The sequence below is a fragment of the Macaca mulatta genome, chromosome 7, assembly GCF_049350105.2.
Source record: "Macaca mulatta isolate MMU2019108-1 chromosome 7, T2T-MMU8v2.0, whole genome shotgun sequence".
In the NCBI taxonomy this organism is placed as follows: Eukaryota; Metazoa; Chordata; class Mammalia; order Primates; family Cercopithecidae; genus Macaca; species Macaca mulatta.
In genome coordinates, this window is record NC_133412.1 from 163,795,270 (window position 1) to 163,815,904 (window position 20,635).

The window sequence follows — 20,635 nt, forward strand, 5'->3', positions numbered from 1 at the left end:
CCGGGCGGTCCTTTCTTCTCTGGCAAGTGTCAGTGGCACTGTCAGTTCTGAGTACAAGCATTTTGTGGGCGCAGCTGAGGGGGCAGCCCTGAGCCCCACCCCGCTTTCCAACAATGCCTTGAAAAGGAACTGAAAACACGCGTGGGTGCGGTGGGGGCTGTGCCAGCTTTTCCACCTGGATTCTAGAAGCTCTGGGCGAGGCCTGGTCTCTATGGGACTCTGTTTTGTGTTTCATTTCTGTTTGTTCTGAGTGCTTAGAAATGGTACCGGTTTGCCAGGGGGCCAAGTGTGTGTGTCTTGGTTAATGACACCAGCCGGAAGGCTGGCCTTCCCAGGCCAGAAGCTCCACAGGGGCCAGGTCCTGGTGTTCTGGCTGAGGGGAGGCGTCCCCAGCCCCACAGCCCCACACCTCCTGCACACCTCTGCCCGTCAGAGCTCCACCGTGGGGTGGGACTCAACGCTGCCAATCACTCAGTCCCTCACTGGGCCAGTCGAGAGCAAGTTGAAGGACCTTCTGGGTGCCAGGCAGGCCCACCTTCCTCTCAGTAGGTCACAAGTTCTGGGCAGGGACAGACGTGGGGCTGGTTTAGTCATTTGGCCCATTTTACTCAGCACCGACCCAGTTTCCCCGAAGGCCAACCCCACGTCTTCCTGACAGCCTGTGCCTATCTAAGCCTCATACACAGCAGGTGGCCGGGGCCTGCATGCGGCCCTCTCCCCAGTGACATGATGGCTGCCACTGTCACCGGGTGGCCTCCAATCCTGTCCACCCCCAGGCTCTCAGGTGGGGACAGAACATTCATGTGGCCACTTCACCTCCAGAGCCACAAAGGCCACTGACGTGCTGGTCCAGGAACCCACACAGAAGGGCAGTGCAGGAGGAGGGAAGGCACCTGCAGTGCAGCTCCCGGGGACACGCTGCCTTAAGCAGGGCATCCTTCCGAGAGAGACCAGCTCAGATGAAGGAAGAGAGCTCCAGAGGACGTGAGTGGGAGCCCAGCCCCCAGGCCGGACACCTTTTCCCGTCTACCGTGGGCCTGGGGTCGGACACGGAAGGCACATCTCCTCCAGTCCCTGTGGCTCCCACCTCCCTGCTCGAATGTCAGAACCAAAACTCGGAGTGGCTGCTTCCTCACTCCCTTCAAGTTAGCCAAACAAACGCCCCCAGTTACCGGCAGCCAGACCCAGTCAGACATAGGGGTGTGGAGCCCCAAAGAAAAGACTGAAGCCCAAAGAACCTAACGAAGGGGGGTGATGCTTTTGTCTGGGGCAGGGACAGGGGCTGTGGTCTGGGCGTAGGCCAGACGCCCCAGGGCGCTCTTCCTCAGGGAGTGTGTGGAGTATTCCAGGAGGGAGCAGTGGAGACCCCCAGCATGCCCTCTCAGAGCACTGGGGGGACCACGGGCTGCAGCACAGCCAGAGGCAGCCCCAGGTGCAGCCCCTCTGCTCACTCGGGACAGCTGATGGCGGCAGAGGCTGCGCTCTCATGGGGCCCCTTTTCCAGGTCAGACATTTTATCTGGAGAAATGTGCCTTCTGGGGTTCAGGCCTTTCCAGCATTGAACTCAACTCAGAAGGAAACAATACTCATTTTTTTTCCAAAAAATCTCTTATTTTTCTAAGCCAACAGCCAACCAGCCATGGAAGCAGAACTCCGCAGGGTTTGGGGGTGCCTGAGCCCTGGCTCTCCAACGCACAGCCCCTGCTGCTTTCCCTGATGGGCAGCGCTCCTTCCAGGGACCAGGAGCTTGTGACTTCCCTGGGCAGCCCACACCGTGAGTGGACAGTCTGAACTGTTGGTTAAATGTGGAGCCCTCATTGTCCTTTTCATCGAGTCCCCATGCTTTGAAGTTCTCTGAGTCCTCTGGAACCACGTGGAAAAGGCCCCTTCTCTTTGCACCTGATGGGCCTTCAGGATAGGAAGAGCTTTCAGAACAGCGCATGCTCCCTCTCTGGGGCCTTGGAGGAATGGCAGATTCAGACCTCCCGCCCACTCTCCCCACCTCCCTGAATTCTGCTGCTTAACACAGCTCCTTGAAGAAGACCTGGCCATGGGTCCAAATGAAGGCTCTGTTAAGCCCCAGGAAAATATGAGCATGGCTTTGACTTTTGTCTTCTTTTTAAAGCATCTGACTGGCAGAATCTCATAAAGCTGCTTTCTTCCAGGATGATTTGGAATATTCTGGAGGAGTTTATTCTGTAATTAGCAGTGCAAAGTAATGGGCTCTCAGGCAGTAAACGCCAGCAGCTACGGTACCAGCAGCCTGGCCAGAAGCCAAAGGGCTTGATCAGCCTTGTGTGAATCTCACAGAGTTGGCCCCCAATTTCCCCTTGGCCTAATTTCTTTGAAACTGGGTGCTTCAGCATTGGTGCTGAAATATCCACAGGCTGTGGTGGCTTTTAGACTAAAGAACAGTTGCTGGCAATTGGTGGGACATCCGGAGAGGGACCGCAGCCCATCTGCCAGCAGCTTCTGAGCCCCAAAGCCCCAGAGTCCCCCACCTACTCTGCAGCAGGTGTCCAGAGGGTGGTCAGGGTGGCAGTGAGCAGGGCATGAGAACATCCCCCAAAGGACCAGCCCTCCTATTTGACAGGGGAGCAAACAGAGGTCCAGAGAGGGTAAATGTCCGCCAAGAGCACAGAAGTGAGTAAGGAACAGCATCCGGGTGTTTGGGTTCCGGGGGTGGGGCTCTGTTCGCTCTGCTCCAACCAAAGCAGTTTCTAGTTCTTTCCTCCCCTCTACAAACATTCGTTGAGCGCCTGTGGGTGTTCTGGCACCAGTGGCCCGGCGCTGTGCCAGATGTGGGGAACTCAGTGGCACAGGCTGCCACTCCGGCCACGCTCCTGCCCTCGCTCAAGGCTTGGGACTGGAGGGGCTGGTTTGCTGTGGGTCCTGCCCCAGAACCTCAGTCATTCATGTGTGTAATCCCAGCATCTGCCACAGACAGAGCAAGGCCTATTGGAAGGAGGATGAGGGAGGACATTCCAAAAGAGACAATACGACGTTCTCTCCACTTTAAACAAAGAAGAAGGTGGAAGCTCAGGGTCAGGGTGCTCGTTCATGGCCACACAGCTGACGAGGAGGAGCTGAAACTTCAAATAGGATCTGATGTTTCTGCTCCAAAAGCTTCCTGTGAACAGAGGTCTGACCCTGCGCGTCTGATTATGCCTGGAGTGGATCGGCTCGGTGAATACACCTGAATGATCTGGGGCAGGCTCCTAGCTCTCGACAGCCCTGCCTGGAAGGTCTTAGTGGTGACAGGGTACCTCACTCCAGGTCAGAAGGAGGGCAAGTACCTGGTTCGGTTACCAAGCCAGGTGGACGTGGGGTGTCAGAACCCAGGTTTTGTGAGGACCCACTCAGGGCTCTCTGCTCCATGGCAGACTACTGAGATCTCTAGAGAGGGCAGCAGGCATTTAGGGACCAGGAAACACATTCCAGAGTCCTTCCCTGATGGTCAGCTGACTCTGGACCCCACGGCTCAGCACTCCCTACACCAGCCTGCGGGAGAAGCTCCAGGGACATGAGAGTGATGCAGCTGACTTCCCTGCTGTTCTCTGTCACTCTGCCCAGCACTGCAGGCCTTTCCTCCACCTGGTGGCTGCCAGATTCCAGGTGAGCCAGACCATGGGCTCTTGAGACCCAGGTGACATAAGAGGACCTAGGGAAGGGGGATGTTTGGTGGGGATGTCTACCTCTGGGTGGCCTGAAGAATGGCTGCTCTATCTCATGTCTGCTGAGGGATCCAGGAGGGTAATCTAAAAAGCAGCCCCTTCACAGTCTGGATTCTGCTGGGAGGACAGGATGGCATGGGGACAGCACAGTTCCCTTCCCTGCAACCTGCACCAGCGCCATTCTTCCTACTGTGTCTCCAGACCAGCCGCCTAACCCAGAGTCCTTTTCCTTGCCCTTGGGATTAATGGTGTGGTGATTTTGTGAGTCAGGAAAGAGAGGGAGAAATGGCTGTAAGAACAGAAGGATGACTTGACCTCAACATCAATCATCTCTCAGCTCCTCTCTGACTTCAGCCCTGGAGAGACCAAGGGAGGCATCTGCCTTCTCCTTGGAAAACAGCATGAAGGCAAGCTGAGAGCTGCCTCTGCCTAGCCCTGGGAGTGGAATCACTTGGTCACCCTTGTGTCCATGCACCTGGGTGCTGCTGCAGGCAGGGTCGCCAGGGACCCGTCAGGGGAGGGTGACGGGGAATCCCGGTGCCCCGGGGTCCACGTGAGCTCCCTGCCAGCTGCAGCCTAAGGCATAGCACTCACAAATTCAGCGAACACACTCACAGAAGCGCCAGCACAATCACCTCCGGCGCGCTGCGTGGTGCACTGACCTAATTGAAAAAGTGTCAGGCCAGCAAGTCCCATGTAACATCAAAGGACAGTCAGTGAGAAAGGAAGGCCAGGTCCACTGGCTGCAGCACAGGCTGGGTGGGGGCCCTGTGGGGGTGGAGAGGAGACAGGAGGAAGCCTTGGGGTCCCCAGCAATATGTGGGGACACCAGGCATCCCCCCTACCCTGAAGCCTGGGCAGTCCTTGGTAACATCAGAGTCTCCAGCCTCCCCTCCCCCATCTGCCATTTAAATGACATGCTTTGAGGCAGTGAGTTTTAGCTCAGAGGCTGGCCGGAACGTGGCGGTAGCTGTCAGCTCATGGGAGGGAGGAAGCTTGGGTCCTGCTGCTGGGGGACCTGCTGCACGCCAGCCAGTGTCTTCTGTGGGTGCTAACACGGCCCCTCTTGCTGGTACTTTTCCACTGGTAATGGGCAAGAGACTCCTGTTCACTTATTTCTACATTTCCCTGGTTGACTTATTTATTTATTTTTACCTATCTTCCCCAACAACAAGTCAGGCAGAGACCAACGGCACAGAGCAGCCCGGAAGGCGGCGCTCCCCCATGGCCCGGCTGATCATCGTGGTGGAAAGTTTGGTGCTAATCACCCACTAGAGACCCCTCCTGCCCTCTGGGGAAGCCAGGGCCCCTGCACATTGGGGAAGGGGCACTGTGCCCCAGGTCATGTGCGCCAGGCCGAGGAGATGCAGGCGTCAGGGACACTCTGCGGAAACTTGGCCCGACTGAGGCACAGGCTTCCCCTGGGGTCCTGGACCACTGCCTCCACAGGGGAGAATAGCAGGCCCAGGCAGAGGCTGAGCTCCCCCAGAAGCCAGGGAAGGGGAGGATACGGGCAGGGGTATGACCCCAGGGCTCTGGTGGGGGAAGTGTCAGACCTGGAAGTGTTGGAGGGTCTCCATGGTCAGAAAGCCATTCCCATGTGGCCACTGCAGTGCTGCACGGGGAGGTTTCCTGGGAGTCCCAGGGCCTGAGACAGGGGGTCCTAGAAACTCTGACCCCACTCCTTCCCAAAGACCCTGACAGAGCCTCATCTGCCCTCTGCTTCCACCTGTCCTCAGGTGGGGCGGGGCAGGGGTCATCCCTTTGTGAGGGGCTCACTGTACTCAGGGCTGACCTTTTATCACTGAACACTGGCAGCTAAGGCCTGTCCCCAGTTATCTCAGCGAGAGGTCTGAAGGCATGCTCCCCCTGCAGGAGAGCAGGGCTGGGAGAAGTCATGCGGGGCAGAGGGCGATGCTCCCACACCTGCTGTGTGACCTCCATCAACTGCCACTTAGGCAGAGGCTTCTCTCTCAGCCTCAGGGTTCTAATCAAGACAATGAGACAGTGAATTCTAGGGTTTGATCTCCAGCTGAAAATTCTAGGGTTTGATGAAATCTTCCACCCAAGGAATATTTTTTGGAGCACCTACTATATCCTCAGTGTGCATCTGTTCTTCTAGGATTTGAGTGGCAGTGGCCAATGCAGCCAGGGAGGGCTTCCTGGAGGAGGGTCCTTGGCAATTCAGCCTGCAGAAGCAGAGGCCTGGCTGGAGTCCCCACCTCCAGCAGCAACACTGAGCTCAAGCAAATGGCAGCCCTGGAACCCCATTCCCCGCCTATGCTCGGGGGGAGGGGGGGAAGCGCCCCTGCTCTGGTGCTGCCTGGGGCGTGGGGCACTGAGTAGTGCAGCCCAACTTTCTCCCTGACTCTCTAAAGGCAGGGAGCAGATTGGAGTGGTGACAGAGGATGGGCTAGTGGGGAGTTCTGGAAGGCAACTGGATTTACAGGAAACTCTGGAAAGCTCAAAAACACCAGTGGTGCAGAGGAGAAGAGCTGCCAGGCTCCTGAAGACAGGGGCTCATCGCTGCATTTCCTGATACCTGTGTGGTCCTGAGGACCCAGCAGACACTCAATAAGTGTCGCTGGCTGAAAGTCACTGCAGTCCCTGGCACGTTCTTGGTATACCGTCGGCACTCGATAGATGATTATGGAAGGGGTATTATCTCCCAGCTCTGCTGCAGCCGCACCTGCCGTCCAGCTCAGGGTCCACTTGGGAAGGCCAGCCTCCGTGCCAGGGTGCCCCTCTGGCCTGGCATGGCTGCCTGGGTGGGCAATGGCAGGTGGTCCCCAGCAAGGCTGCCAGACCCTGGCCGTGAAGGCTGCCTGGGGATGTAAGCCCTGTCTAGACCTCCATGGAGAGTGCCAGCTACACAAACAGCTGCCAGGACGACCCCTGGCCAAAGCCCGAGTTTCAACAGACAGGGTCTGAGAGGATGGGCTCTGCTTTGGGGCTGCCCCCGCCAAGCCCACCCTGGGCGCTGCTGGGCAGCAGCTGGAGGGGAACTGTTTTTTCCACGGCCCCGTGTGACATAAGGGCCGGATGATTCACTACCTGCCATGGCGAGTCCGGTCATTTTGGCGAATGGCTTCCCCCATCACTGCCAGGGTTTGGCATTCACTATTTTTCCATTTTTAAATAGGAACAAACAGAAATGATAAGACACCTTCTGATGAAGGGAGGCCTGGAACTGATAGGCCTTGGAAAACTTTTTTCCACAAATAACAAGAGAATTCACAACCCCAAAGGGTGGGGGGCCTCCCCGGCCAGCTCGCCTCTGCTCTGCCGGCCTCCGTTCACACCGCGGGCGATTCTAGTGCATTAGCGCTGATGAACACCGGTTAGTGAGGAAAACAGAAACGGGCAGCTTGCCAGAAATGGGGACGTTCACTCCTGGAGTTTTTTACAGACTTTCTCCCCAGGGTCCCCAGGGCTTGGCCCCAAACTCAGGCCCAGGGTTGGAGCAGAGGAGACAGCGGACAGGCAGGGAACACCGTAGGGGAGTAACTGCTGCCTGGGAAACTGCATGGGGCACGGAAATAATGTTTGGGTGATGGCAGAGATCCAGCCCGACACCTTCTTTCCTCACACAACTAAGCTCCTATCAGTTACCACTTCAATATGGAATAATTCAGTATCAAGAATACAGCCATTTCCTCAAACTCTCCAGTCAGCTGTGATGGGCAGGGCAGGGTGATGTGACCGCTTACCCAGGCCGGGCAAACGCGGAGCTTGGAGGATCCACCCGGCCACCTGCCATGTATGGGTCAGTTAACAAGGAGCCTCTCCAGCCTCCTCAGAAGCCAGAAGCCCTTGCAGGGGTTCACAAAACGGGTTCAGGGGTGGGGGCTAAACAATGACTTGAGGGAGACCAGGAAATTGGAAGAGTAAAAGCAACAGCACATATTGCTTCTGCAGCGCTCACAGGAGTCTCTGCAAATGTAGTGGTGGCTCCGTGCCCAGGGGGCCCCAGAGGTGGCTGCTTACAGCCAGAGGGCACTGGCGGGGCAGCTCTGGCTTCTCAGGAGCTGAGATCAGCCTCCCTGCAACCCACCTGGGCACCCCCTTGCTCTCAGATTGGGACACTAGGTGGAAAAGTAGGCCCTTTCCTTCTCTGGAGAACAGGGAAGGGGCAGACGTGTTACAAGGCCCTAAAGCCCACCCTGCATGGACTCGCGGTGGGAGCTTCTGTGCGACACACACGATTCTCACAGCCACTCTGTTTTGGGAGAAGGGAAGGCACAGAAGACTAACAGCTGCCGGGGACATCCTATGTGCTGGGCAGGTGCTAAGAACCTGTTGAACCCATATGACAGAGCTGCTAGGTTGGAATTCACTTCTGTATTACAGAGGTTAAATCACACGGCCACACGGCCAAGGTCCTACAAACTGCCAGCATATGGCAGAGCTAGAATTCAAACAATGGGCTCTTTTGCTCCACAGTGCATGCTCCCCCACCATGCTACCCTTCCTGCCACCATCCTGGGCAACTCCAGGGCTCGTTCCTTCCCCCTTGGCCCCTGTCCAGCGGATCTGTCTCCCTCTGGAATGGCAGACAACCTCTGTCACGTCTGTGCCGTGAGCGCCATGCACCCCAGGAGCCCCGGGTCAGGGCCATTTGGCACTGTTCTTCTCTGCCAATGTCTAGTGCTCTCCTGACTCTGCTCCCGTCTCCTGTGCCTGCCTTCCCCCCATCATAGTTCAAACCATCTGAGTCCAGCAGTGTCAGCAAACTGCCTCTCTGAAAGAGAAAAAAGCCTTGATCTGTGGCGCTTGCCAATTTCCATGGTATAAACACTTCCATCATGGCCGATTCGACGCTACTGATGTGACGTCATTGTGGGTGGAGCCAGGGAGCAGTGACAGGAAGGGACAGACTGGCTCCAGCTGCACTGCATGAGCTTGTGAACCAGCAGGACCTGCAAGAGGCCCTGGCACTAGAGCAGAGACCACACAGGAGACACAGGTGACACTGGATGTTGCAAAACACACTGGTCCCAACATCCAAAGCACACTGTCGTCTTGATGGTTGAGGGGAGCAACACAAAAATACTATACTATCCTCCTCAGTGTTGAGGATTCAGAAAGGGACAAGAAATACATTTTCTTCTATCACAGAACAACGGAACGAGGAGAGGCTCACAGCATCATTGAAACATCCTTGGGACACTTCCCACATCTAGAAAAATGAGAAGGCTCTGTCTCCTCCCATTCAGGCTCCAAACGGTGGCTCAGCAACACAGCCTTCTGAGCTTGATTTCCCTACAGCCAATTTTCTTGTAAACTGGGCTGTGTCCATGTCATGCTTGCTGGTGGGTGTGTGGGCGTCTGAGCGGCAGGAGGGGTGGCTGGTGGGGGCTGCTGTCGGCAGCGAGGGTGAGATTCTAGCTGGCTTTCTTTAATCATTGCAAAGGCAGAAGCAGATTTGTCACCTTTGTGTAACAGACCAGGCAGCAGGTAAAGAACTTAACAGCTCGTGGGAGTTCTAATTAGAGAGCCAATTATAACTCAATTGACCTGCCTTGCTTTGAAAGGCCTGGAAAAATGCATGTTGTCCTCAGGAAGAGGCAGCTTTTGCTTCTAGTTTGTTCTGGGAGATCCCCGCAGGGATCGCTCACTTGCGCTTTGGTTCTGGCCCCATGCATCTGTGTGGTGCGGGGTGCCCTGATGTAGAGAACGAGAGAACCTGCGGGGACACCGATCCCTGCGGGGAGGGGTCACTTCCTGCAGTGGGCATGCTTCGCTCCTCTGTTTATGCAGAAAGACGCAGCCTCACATCCCACTGGCTCCCCCGAGGGGCTGGGCCGGCAGCTTCTGCTTCACTTGGAAGGTCACTGGCCAGCATTCAACTGGATCTAATCAAGACTGAACTGGCAAGGGTGGACCCCAGGCGTACTATACATGCGTGCACGTGTGTGTGCACGTCCAAGACTCCTTTCAGGAGCAGTCACTGTTGTCATGGGCTTGAGGTCACCCACTGTCCCCTGAGGGATGGACACCTGGCAAGAGAATCAGGTCTCAAACAGGCATAAAGAGGGGACACTTCACGTTTCTCCTGAGAACCAAGGCGTGGCATTCGTTGTTAGACACCACTGAAGTCCCTCTGCCTCACACATGTGATCACATCTAATTTTCCCACAGCCTGGTGGGATGAACACCATCGTCCCCACATACAGAGGGAAAAACTGAGGCCCAGAGCCTCGACATGACTTGCCCAAGGGCCCCAGCTCCTCCCTGTGGAAGCCGTCTCTAATTCAAGCCACTTCTGCTCCTGACACTTATCCAAGAGTGATTTTGCTGAGACCCTTCCTGTGCACGGTGGCTTCGCGGACATCACATAAACCATGGCAGGGAACAGGGCTGGCTACAGCCCTAAGTGGAGAGCAGAGTGGGGCTGTGGAAACAGGAGGGCTGGTGAGTCTGGGAGAGCCAGCCCCAAATGCTTGCTATAGCTGGGATTAGCAAGGTGGATTGAAAAAACTGTGTGAACATCAGAACCTCCCTGTCCTCGGAAGCCTCATTTCCCTCCTGCTCCCCAAATGTGGGGGCTCCCAGGGCTCTGTCCTAGGCCCTTTCTCTTTCCTACTCTCTGGAATTTATATCTTAGGCAGTCTTGTCTCTTCCCATAGCTTTGGGTACCATATACCAACTGCTGCTGCTCCCAAAACCATTGCCCCAGCCTGGCCATGCCCCAACCTCCAGACCTACCCAGCCACATGGCTGGAAGAGGCAGCCCTTCCAGGAAAAACCCCAGTCAGCCCACCTCCACACAGCCAACCAGACTTGACATCACCCTTCGTTCCATACCTGCCCCTCCCTCTGTGTCCCCCCAGTTGGTGAAGGCGTCTTACCCATCCAGGCTCCTGAACCATGTGCCTGAGTCAGCCTCAAACCCTCTGGTTCCCTCGCCAACCCTTTTGAAGTCTCCTTTTTCAATACTCCCACCTTGGGCTGTCAACGTGTTATGATAAGCTGAGTCCAGACCTCAGTGTCTCTTTCCGCCTAACCTATCCTCCACAGCTTCCAGAGCAATCTCTCTAAAATGCAGACCTGATCATGTTCACTCACCTGTTTAAAGTGTATCTTGAAAAAGTTCCAACCGGCAGAAAAGCAGCTAACATAATGAACATCTCTAGACCTACCACCTACATTTAACAACAGTTCATCTTTTCCATATCTGCTTCATCTGTTGGGGGCAAGGGCTAGTATTTTAAAGTAAATTGCAGGCACTGTGACATTTTACCCCTAAATACTTCAGGATGAATCTCTAAAAAATAAGGACATTTCCTTATATAACCATGTAACCATATCCTACCTAACAAAATGAGCAGTACTTCCATTCCATCACCCACTAGCCTTTCCACACTCAGACTTGCCCGAATGTCCCATACACACCTCCAAAAGCTGGCTTATTACCTCTGTCAACTCCACCTGTCTTCCCACTTGTGGAAAGTCTGCGCCTCTACTCAGCTGCCAGCACTTGGCCCACAAACCCCGAGCACAGACCCGCACCCCCCCACCCCTACCCCCACCGCACCATACCCTGCACATCTGTCTGTCAGAGTCTCCTTGACAACCCTTCTACTCACTTGTATATGTTAACGTCTCTCCCTATAGACTTCCAGTACCAGAGGGGAGGGACTAGGACAGAGTCATGTTTACACCCTCAGGTCCTAGTCCAGTATTGGACTCAAACTACATAACCTTACATGTGTTATCCCATTTAATCCCTCCAACAATCCTAGGAGGTTGCTATGCTGAATCAACAACTGGTGACTGAGTAAACGTGATGCTTTAAAGGTAAAGCTCGAAGGACACAGGCAAGCCTCGGAGCTCCCGCAGGCGCAGCTCCAGGCCTCCACAATCAATCAAATGTCGCAATCGAGCAAGTCCCAGGAACTTTTTGGTGTCCCAGTGCATCTAAAAGGTGTGTTTACGCTACAGTGTAGTCTATTAAGTGTGTAATAGCATTATACCTGACAAAATGTGCGTAACTTAATTACAAAATATCTTGCTAAAGAATGCTAACAATCATGTGACCTTCACCAAGTGATATGCTTTTTGCTGGTGGAGGGTCTGGCCTCCATGCTGATGGCTGCTGACTGATGAGGGTGGTGGATGCTGGAAGGTGAGGCGCTGGGGCAGTTTCCTACAATATGACAACAGTGGTTACAATAAGACTCAATGATGGACCCTTCCTTGGACAAAAGAGCTCTCTGTAGCATGCGATTCAGCTTAACAGCATTTTACCAACAGCAGAACTTCTTTCAAAGTTGGAGCCCATCCTCCCTAACCCCGCTGCTGCATTATCAATCAAGCTGATATCATATTCTAAATTAAACAATGTTCACAATGTCTTCACCAGGAGTAGATTCCATCTCACAAAAACACTTTCTTGGCTCATCCATAAGAAGCAATGCCTTATCCATTCAAGTTTTATAAACTGCAGTAATTCAGTCACGTCTCCGGGCTCCATTCTTGCTCTCTTGCTATTCCCACCACGTCTGCAGTTGCTTCCTCCAACAAAGTCTTGACCCCCTCAAAGTCATCCATGAGGGTCAGAATCAATTTCTTCCAAACTCCTGTTAATCTCGATATTTAGACCTCCTTCCATGAATCATGGATGTTCTTAATGGCATCTGGAATGCTGTATCCTTTCTAGAAGGTTTTCAATTTACTTTGCCCAGATCCATCAGAGGAACCACTATGTCAGAATTACTCCTTGATCCATGGGCTGTAAAGTGAATGCTGTGTTAGCAGGCATGGAGATAACAGTCATCTCCTTGTCCAGCTCCATCAGAGCTCTTGGGTGACCAAGTACATTGTCACTGAGCAACAATATTTTGATAGGAATCTTTTTTTCTGAGTAGGTGTCAACAAGGGGCGTAAAATAGTCACTGAACCATGCTTTAAACAGGTGTGCTGTCATCCAGGCTTTATTGTTCCATTTACAGAGCATAGGCAGAGTCAATTTTGCATAATTCTTAAGGGCCCTAGGATTTTCAAAATGGTGAATGAGCAGTGGCTTCAACTCAAAGTCACCAATTGCATCAGCCCCTAACAAAATAATCAGCATATCCGTTGAAGCTTTGCAGTCAGGCACTGACTTCTCCTCTGTAGCTATGAAAGTCCTAGATGGCATCTTCTTCCAATAGGAGGCTGTTTCATCTACCTTAAAAAACTGCTGGCCGGGCGCAGTGGCTCATGCCTGTAATCCCAGCACCTTGGGAGGCTGCGGTGGGCGGATCACGAGGTCAGGAGATCGAGACCATCCTGGTTAATACAGTGAAACCCCATCTCTACTAAAAATACAAAAAAATTAGCTGGGCTTTGTGGCGGGCGTCTGTAGTCACAGCTACTTGGGAGGCTGAGGCAGGAGAATGGCGTGAACCTGGGAGGCGGAGTTTGCAGTGAGCCGAGATTGTACCACTGCACTCCAGCCTGGGCAACAGAGGAAGACTCTGTCTCAAAACAAACAAACAAACCAACAAACAAAAACTGCTGGGCTGGGCACAGTGGCTCAGGCCTGTAATTTCAACACTTTTGAGGGGCAGAGTTGGGAGGATTGCTTGAGGCCAGGAATTTGAGACCAGCCTGGGAAACACAGTGAGATCCCCATCTCTACAGAAAACTTAAAGAATTAGTGGGTTGTGGTGATATGTGCCTATAGCCCTAGCTACTTGGGAGGCTGAGGCAGGAGAATCACTTGAGCCCAGGAGTTCGAGGCTGCAGTGAGCTATGATTGTGCCACTGCACTCCAGCTTGGGAGGCAGAATGAGACCTCAATAAATAAATACATAAATAAAAATCTGTTGAGTGTAGCCACCTTCTTAGCTGGATCTTCTGGATAACTTGCTGCAGCTTCTCTAGTTGCACTTTTTTTTTTTTTTTAATACTTTAAGTTCTAGGGTACATGTGCACAACGTGCAGGTTTGTTACATATGTATACATGTGCCATGTTGGTGTGCTGCACCCATTAACTCGACATTTACATTAGGTATTTCTCCTAATGCTACCCCTCCCCTCTTCCCCTACCCCACGACAGGCCCCGGTGTGTGATGTTCCCCATCCTGTGTCCAAGTGTTCTCATTATTCAATTCCTACCTACGAGTGAGAACATGCGGTGTTTGGTTTTCTGTTCTTGCAATAGTTTGCTGAGAATGATGGTTTCCAGCTGCATCCATGTCCCTACAAAGGACATGAACTCATCCTTTTTTATGGCTGCATAGTATTCCATGGTGATTATGTGCCACATTTTCTTAATCCAGTCTGTCACTGATGGACATTTGGGTTGGTTCCAAGTCCTCTATCTGCACTTGTTGTTTCACATTGCACTTTTCTGTTACTGAGCCATCTTCTTAAACCTCATGAACCAACCTCTGCTAGCTTCCAACTTTTCTTCTGCAGATTCCTCCCCTCTCTCAGCCTTCAGAGAACTGAAGAGAGCTGGGAACTTGCTCTGGATTAGGCTTTGGCTTAAGGGAATATTGTGGCTGGTCTGATCTTCTATCCAGATCACTCAAACTTTCTCCCTGTCAGCAATAAGGCTGCTTTGCTTTCTTATCATTCGAGTATTCACTGGAATAGCACTTTTAATTTCCTTGAACAACTTTTCCTTTGTATTCACAACTTGGCTAACTGGTGCAAGAGGCCTCGCTTCTGGCCTGTCTCAGCTTTTGACACGTCTTCCTCACTCATTTCTAGCTTTTGATTTAAAGTGTAAGGTTATTAATTGTCCTCATTTCAATATTACTGTGCCTCAGGGAATAGGCAGGTCCAAGGAGAGGGAAAAAGATGGGGGAACAGCTGGCCAGTATAGCAGTCAGGACCACATTTGTTAAGTTCGCTGTCTTATATGGGTGTGGTTTATGGTGCCCCCAAACAATTACAATAGTAACATCAAAGATCACCATAACAGATGTAATAATAATAAAAGAATGTAAAATCTTGTGAGAATTTCCAAAGTGTGACACAGAGACACACAGTGAGCATGTGCTGTTGGAAAAATGGCACTGACAGGCCAGGCACGGTGGCTCACGCCTATAATCCCAGTGCCTTGGGAGGCTGAGGTGAGCAGATCACCTGAGGTCAGGAGTTCGAGACCAGCCTGGCCAACATGGAGAAACCCTGTCTCTACTAAAAATGCAAAAACTAGCTGGGCGTGGTGGCAGGCGCCCAGCTACTTGGGAGGCTGAGGCAGGAGAATTGCTTGAACCCGGGAGGCGGAGGTTGCAGTGAGCCAAGATCGTGCCACTACACTCCAGCCTGGAGAACAAAAGTGAAACTCCGTCTCCAAAAAAAAAAAAAAGGCACTGGTAGATTTGCTCAATGCAAGGTTGCCACAAATCTTCAATTAGTAAAACATGAGTATCTGCAAAGTGCAATAAGGCGAAGGGCAACAAGACAAGGTGCATCTGTGCCTATACCCGCTTCCTTTGCAAGCCCTTGGGGTGACCAACTAGTTGATGTTCTGAGAGACTCAAAAAAAAAAAAAAAAAAAAAAAAAAAAAAAACCAAAACACTAACACCTGGAAAGGTATTTTAAGAGACAGTTGTTACATAAATACCACGCAGATGAGAAAAGGGAGGAAGCCAGCTGGAGGAGGGAAGGGAGAGATCACGTGTCGTCCATCAGTGAACGTGGTGGGCAGTAAAATAGGCAAGGCCCATGGGGAGGGGAATTTCCTACGGGGGCAAAGTAGTCTAGAGCTCAGGAACCCTGGCAGAGGCTCCCTTTAGCTAAGGAGTTCTCTAAGGGCTTTTCCAAAGCTCTCAGAGACTTGGAGCGTTCTGGACATTGGAGCCCTCAGACCTTGGTTGGTTTGGTCCATTCTCTCCTTTCCCCAGGAGATTGCTGAGGCCTCGGGGAGCCAGGTAACAGGCAAGGCCACCTCCTGCCCCCAGACCAAGCGCTCTGGGTGGAGCTTCACACACTTGCACTCTCATTCCTTGGTCAGCTGCACTCATCAGGTTGAAAGCGGGGTGGGGCTTGGAAGCGCAGGCCCAGGATCCACAGGGCCCAGAGCAGGCATTCGTGGATCTGTGCAGGAGAGAGAGGCCTGCCTTGGCTCCAGGTCAGCACTCCCCAAGAGCCTGAGGGTTTGAGACTTGGTGATTCTTGGTAGATCTGTCTTCCTTCCTCCTAAGCAACCCCACCTTGGCAACATGAGTGCCAAAGGCTGACCTGGAAACTTCTCTGTATCCAAGTGAGCTCGTCTATCAATGCTGAGGCTGGCGACTCAGGCACATCCTGGGCTCAGGACAGCTGTGAGTGCAGGCATGCCACACGGTGGGGAGAGACAGATCTAGGCAGGTAAGGGGCAAGAGGAGACACAAAGACTTCTTTCTAGTGGAGAGCAAGAGAAAGGTGTCAAGCTCAGTGGATGCTGCATGACCACTGAGACCCAGAGCTGGGGCCGTCTGAGCCTCAGGGAACAGTGAGAAATTCCACCCGTCCATTAGAGTGGAGACAAAGTTCTCCAGGGCAGCATTGGCCCTGCAGGAGTTCAGAGAGCCGATCTCTTTTACCTCCATCCCCACTCCCATCTCAAGAAGGCAGGTGCTAGTCTCCCGTTTTACAGATAGGAAGATTGGACATGAAACCTTCAAAAGTGATGGAGTCAGGATTCCTGGTGGGTTGGCCACCCATTGCTCTGTGCCCTTGGTGAGTCCCTTCCCCTGTCTGGCCTCCGCTTCCCTATCTGTAAAAGGGGGTGATTAGATTAGGTCATTTCAATGGGATTCTCAGTCTGCAACGCTTTTAACTCTCTGGTGAATGTCAGGTCCAAAGGTTTCCATCTGCAACCTTGATGCTGGGAGAGACTTCTTACAGGATATTCTCCCTAGACCTTTGGGCTCAGCGATTTAAACTCAGTCTGAAGGTCCAGACCACACGCAGGGTTGACGCGGCCCAAAGAGAGCCCCCGAGCCCTCAATGGGGAGTCTCTGGGACCAGCACTACATGGTGGGAAAGCAATTCAGGCCCAAGATGGCCTCGAAGCAGCAGGCCCAGTTGGCCCAGAATGTCACATTCTGAGTGACAGCCATCCCCTCTGGCTGAGTTCAGAGGCAGGGGGTGTGGGGGAGGGGGTGGCTGAGGAAGCAAAGGCAGCAGCAGGGCTAAAATCCAGGGAGGTGGGAAGTAAGGAGTGGGAATTCGGGACCAGTATCCGAGAACACTGAACAATGCACAGAAGTGAAAACAAAAGGCCTGATCCAAGCTGGGAGCAAAGCAGGAAGGCGGTGGAACCTCAATATCAAATCACACTGAAATAACGGGGCAGAATTTCCAAGAATAAATGGTTTGGCGAGAGTATGTCAGATTTTAAATGATTTTAGATCATAATTACTAATGAAAGACTGAACTGCAATTAGTCATCTAAGATTCCAAGACAGAAAACAGAAATAAACACAGCATTCATTTTTTCCTTAAGCTGAAGCAAAGGAATGCCTAGTGACAAAAGGCGCCGCATGCTTGCGTTTCAGAGCCTGCCCTGGGCCCATGAGGCTTCTGGGTCCATGGCTTTAGTCCTCGGTGAGGACAGGGTGGCCTGGTGCCATGCCTCCCTGGCCAGCACTGAGAAAAATGCTGCAGTGGTAGGAGAAATCCAAGCACCGAGCAGAAAATGTCTGCAGAGACTATCCCTGTGCCAAGTGATGTTGCTTTGAGCGGGAGGGTTGCTGGGGAGAGGTGGGCAAGTCACCAACCAGGAGCCATGTGGATGGACGGCAGAGGTTCTTCCTCCCAGTGACATTCCTTTTACTCCAAGGAGGACACAGATGCTCAACAAGGAGAAAATGTTATAAGCTAAAAAAGGGCAGTTTCAAAAGGATGTGAGGAAATAGCTGACATCATAAGAAAACTTTCAATCACCTGGTTCTCACCTCACATCTCTTCCACCAGTACCTCCCCCCACTCAATCCTCTCCACTGGGTTTGCCTCTCTGATGGGATCTGACAGGCTCACCTTTAATTGGTTATTGCCACCGCTATCACCTGCAGCCTCAGAGACAAGGTGGCAGGCACTGCAAACCCAGTGAGACCCGCGTGGTCTCCATATCTCCTCCCTAGAGGAGCCCACCCTCCTAAGGCAGTGGTGAAAGCCATGAAAAGGCCTTGGTGCTGTGGAAAGCAGGGGAGGCTGCTTTCATCTAGGTTTGGGGTAAGGGTGGAGGCAACAGAAGCAGCTCCCTCTCCCTGGACCAGGATGGGAGGAAGATCCTGCCTTGCACGGACACCGTGATCACAGTCTACAGAGGGAACCGCCGTACGCAGGGCTGAGGCCGTGTCCCAAGTCACCATCCAGGGACGAGAGTGTGTCCCAACAGATGACTGGGGAGTGACTAATAGAAACTCCACTAGCTGAGAATTCATCTGACCTGAGGGAGGAGGGCTTGGGTATCTGGGCTTGTTTTCTTTTTTTCCCCTCCCAAGCAGAAAATGATACAGGGGTGAGAGGATCAGATTGGCCCTAGGCCAGAGTGATGAGCCCCCATGGCCCACTGTCGCGTTCCCTGGCAGGGTGATGAGCCCCCACAGCCCCTTGTCCCCTTCCCTGGCGGGGTGATGAATGCCCATAGCCCCTGTCCCATTCCCTGGCAGGGTGGTGAGCCCCCATGGCTCCCTGTCCCCTTCCCTGGCAGGGTGATGAACCCCCACGGCCCCCTATCCCCTTCCCTGGTGGGGTGAAAAGCCCCAAGGCCCCTATCCCCTTCCCTGGTGGGGTGAAAAGCCCCAAGGCCCCCATCCCCTTCTCTGGCAGGGTGACAAGCCCCCACGGCCCCCTGTCCCCTTCCCTGGCAGGGTGACGAGTCCCCCACGGCCCCCTGTCTTGTTCCCTGGTGCTCCCAAGGGCTGAGGCTGTGCCTTTCTTTGTTCATCTGTAACCCTGGGATGCTGGCAGGGAAGCTCTGGGCTGAAGGGCTAAGTGATGGTGGTGAATTTGGGCCCCAGAAAGGGGCTTCCCACAGCAGAGGGGGTGCTGCTGTCTGGACCTGTGTGGCCCCCATCTCTTGGCATCTGTCATGTCAGCACGCTGGACTCGGTGCCCCAGACCACCCGGGGTGGCCGTTTCAGCTTCGGTGTCAGGCCTTAGGGCCTGATGTCTAGCCTAGAGGGCAAACTCCTCTGGGGAGGAGGGCGAGAGACAGCACAGGGGTCTGGCCCAGGAAAAGTGCAAATCCTTATAAATCATCATTTTGGTTTCTGGTTGGGAACTCAGTCTGTCAAGAGCGTGATTAATGTGAGTCTGTTTCTCAGAGGGGGATCCTCTCTGAGTGAACTGAGAGAACAGAAGGGCCAGGCCTTGGAGTCCTGTGAAGCCAACAGACACCTGAGCCTGGACACGCCTGCGCCTGGACGCGCCTGCACCTGCACACGCCTGCGCCTGGACACTCCTGCGCCTGGACACGCCTGCGCCTGGACACGCCTGCGCCTGCACACGTCTGCTCCCAGACATTACTGTGCCTGGACGCGCCTGCGCCTGGACACGTCTGCTCCCGGACATTACTGCGCCTGGACACGCCTGCACCTGGACACGCCTGCTCCCGGACATTACTGCGCCTGGACACGCCTGCGCCTGGACACGCCTGCGCCTGGACACGCCTGCGCCTGCACACGTCTGCGCCTGGACACGTCTGCGCCTGCACACGCCTGCGCCTGGACACGTCTGCTCCCGGACATTACTGCGCCTGCACACGCCTGCGCCTGGACACGTCTGCGCCTGGACACGCCTGCGCCTGGACACGCCTGCGCCTGCACACGCCTGCGCCTGGACACGCCTGCTCCCGGACATTACTGCGCCTGCACACGCCTGCGCCTGGACACGTCTGCGCCTGGACACGCCTGCGCCTGGACACGCCTGCGCCTGCACATGCCTGCGCCTGGACACGCCTGCTCCCGGACATTACTGTACCTGGACACGCCTGCGCCTGCACACGCCTGCGCCTGGACACGCCTGCGCCTGCACACGCCTGCTCCCGGACATTACTGCGCCTGCACACGTCTGCTCCCGGACATTACTGCGCCTGCACACGTCTGCTCCCGGACATTACTGCGCCTGCACACGCCTGCGCCTGGACACGCCTGCTCCCGGACATTACTGCGCCTGCACACGCCTGCTCCCGGACATTACTGCGCCTGCACACGTCTGCGCCCGGACATTACTGCGCCTGGACACGCCTGCACCCAGACATTACTGCGCCTGGACACGTCTGCTCCCGGACATTACTGCGCCTGCACACGTCTGCTCCCGGACATTACTGCGCCTGCACACGTCTGCTCCCGGACATTACTGCGCCTGCACACGCCTGCGCCTGGACACGCCTGCTCCCGGACATTACTGCGCCTGCACACGCCTGCTCCCGGACATTACTGCGCCTGCACACGTCTGCGCCCGGACATTACTGCGCCTGGACACGCCTGCACCCAGACATTACTGCGCCTGGACACGTCTGCTCCCGGACATTACTGCGCCTGCACACGTCTGCTCCCGGACATTACTGCGCCTGCACACGCCTGCGCCTGGACACGCCTGCTCCCGGACATTACTGCGCCTGCACACGCCTGCTCCCGGACATTACTGCGCCTGCACACGTCTGCGCCCGGACATTACTGCGCCTGGACACGCCTGCACCCGGACATTACTGCACCTGGACACGTCTGCTCCCGGACATTACTGCGCCTGCACACGTCTGCTCCCGGACATTACTGCGCCTGGACACGTCTGCTCCCGGACATTACTGCGCCTGCACACGTCTGCGCCCGGACATTACTGCGCCTGGACACGCCTGCACCCAGACATTACTGCGCCTGGACACGTCTGCTCCCGGACATTACTGCGCCTGCACACGTCTGCTCCCGGACATTACTGCGCCTGCACACGCCTGCGCCTGGACACGCCTGCTCCCGGACATTACTGCGCCTGCACACGCCTGCTCCCGGACATTACTGCGCCTGCACAC

The 20,635-nt window shown here is 54.3% G+C and overlaps 2 protein-coding genes across 5 annotated transcripts in view; both read right to left on the reverse strand.

The window, feature by feature from the left end:
• Positions 1-8,371, reverse strand: part of NRDE2 (NRDE-2, necessary for RNA interference, domain containing) — a 273,968-nt gene extending 265,597 nt beyond the window's left edge. Inside the window, exon 1 of the mRNA XM_077937761.1 lies at positions 8,361-8,371. The gene's annotated coding sequence lies outside the window, so the exon portion shown is untranslated. The remainder of the gene's footprint in view (positions 1-8,360) is intronic.
• The window catches only part of TTC7B (tetratricopeptide repeat domain 7B), a 276,351-nt gene that overhangs the window by 11,139 nt on the left and 244,577 nt on the right, over positions 1-20,635 (reverse strand). The window lies entirely within an intron of this gene.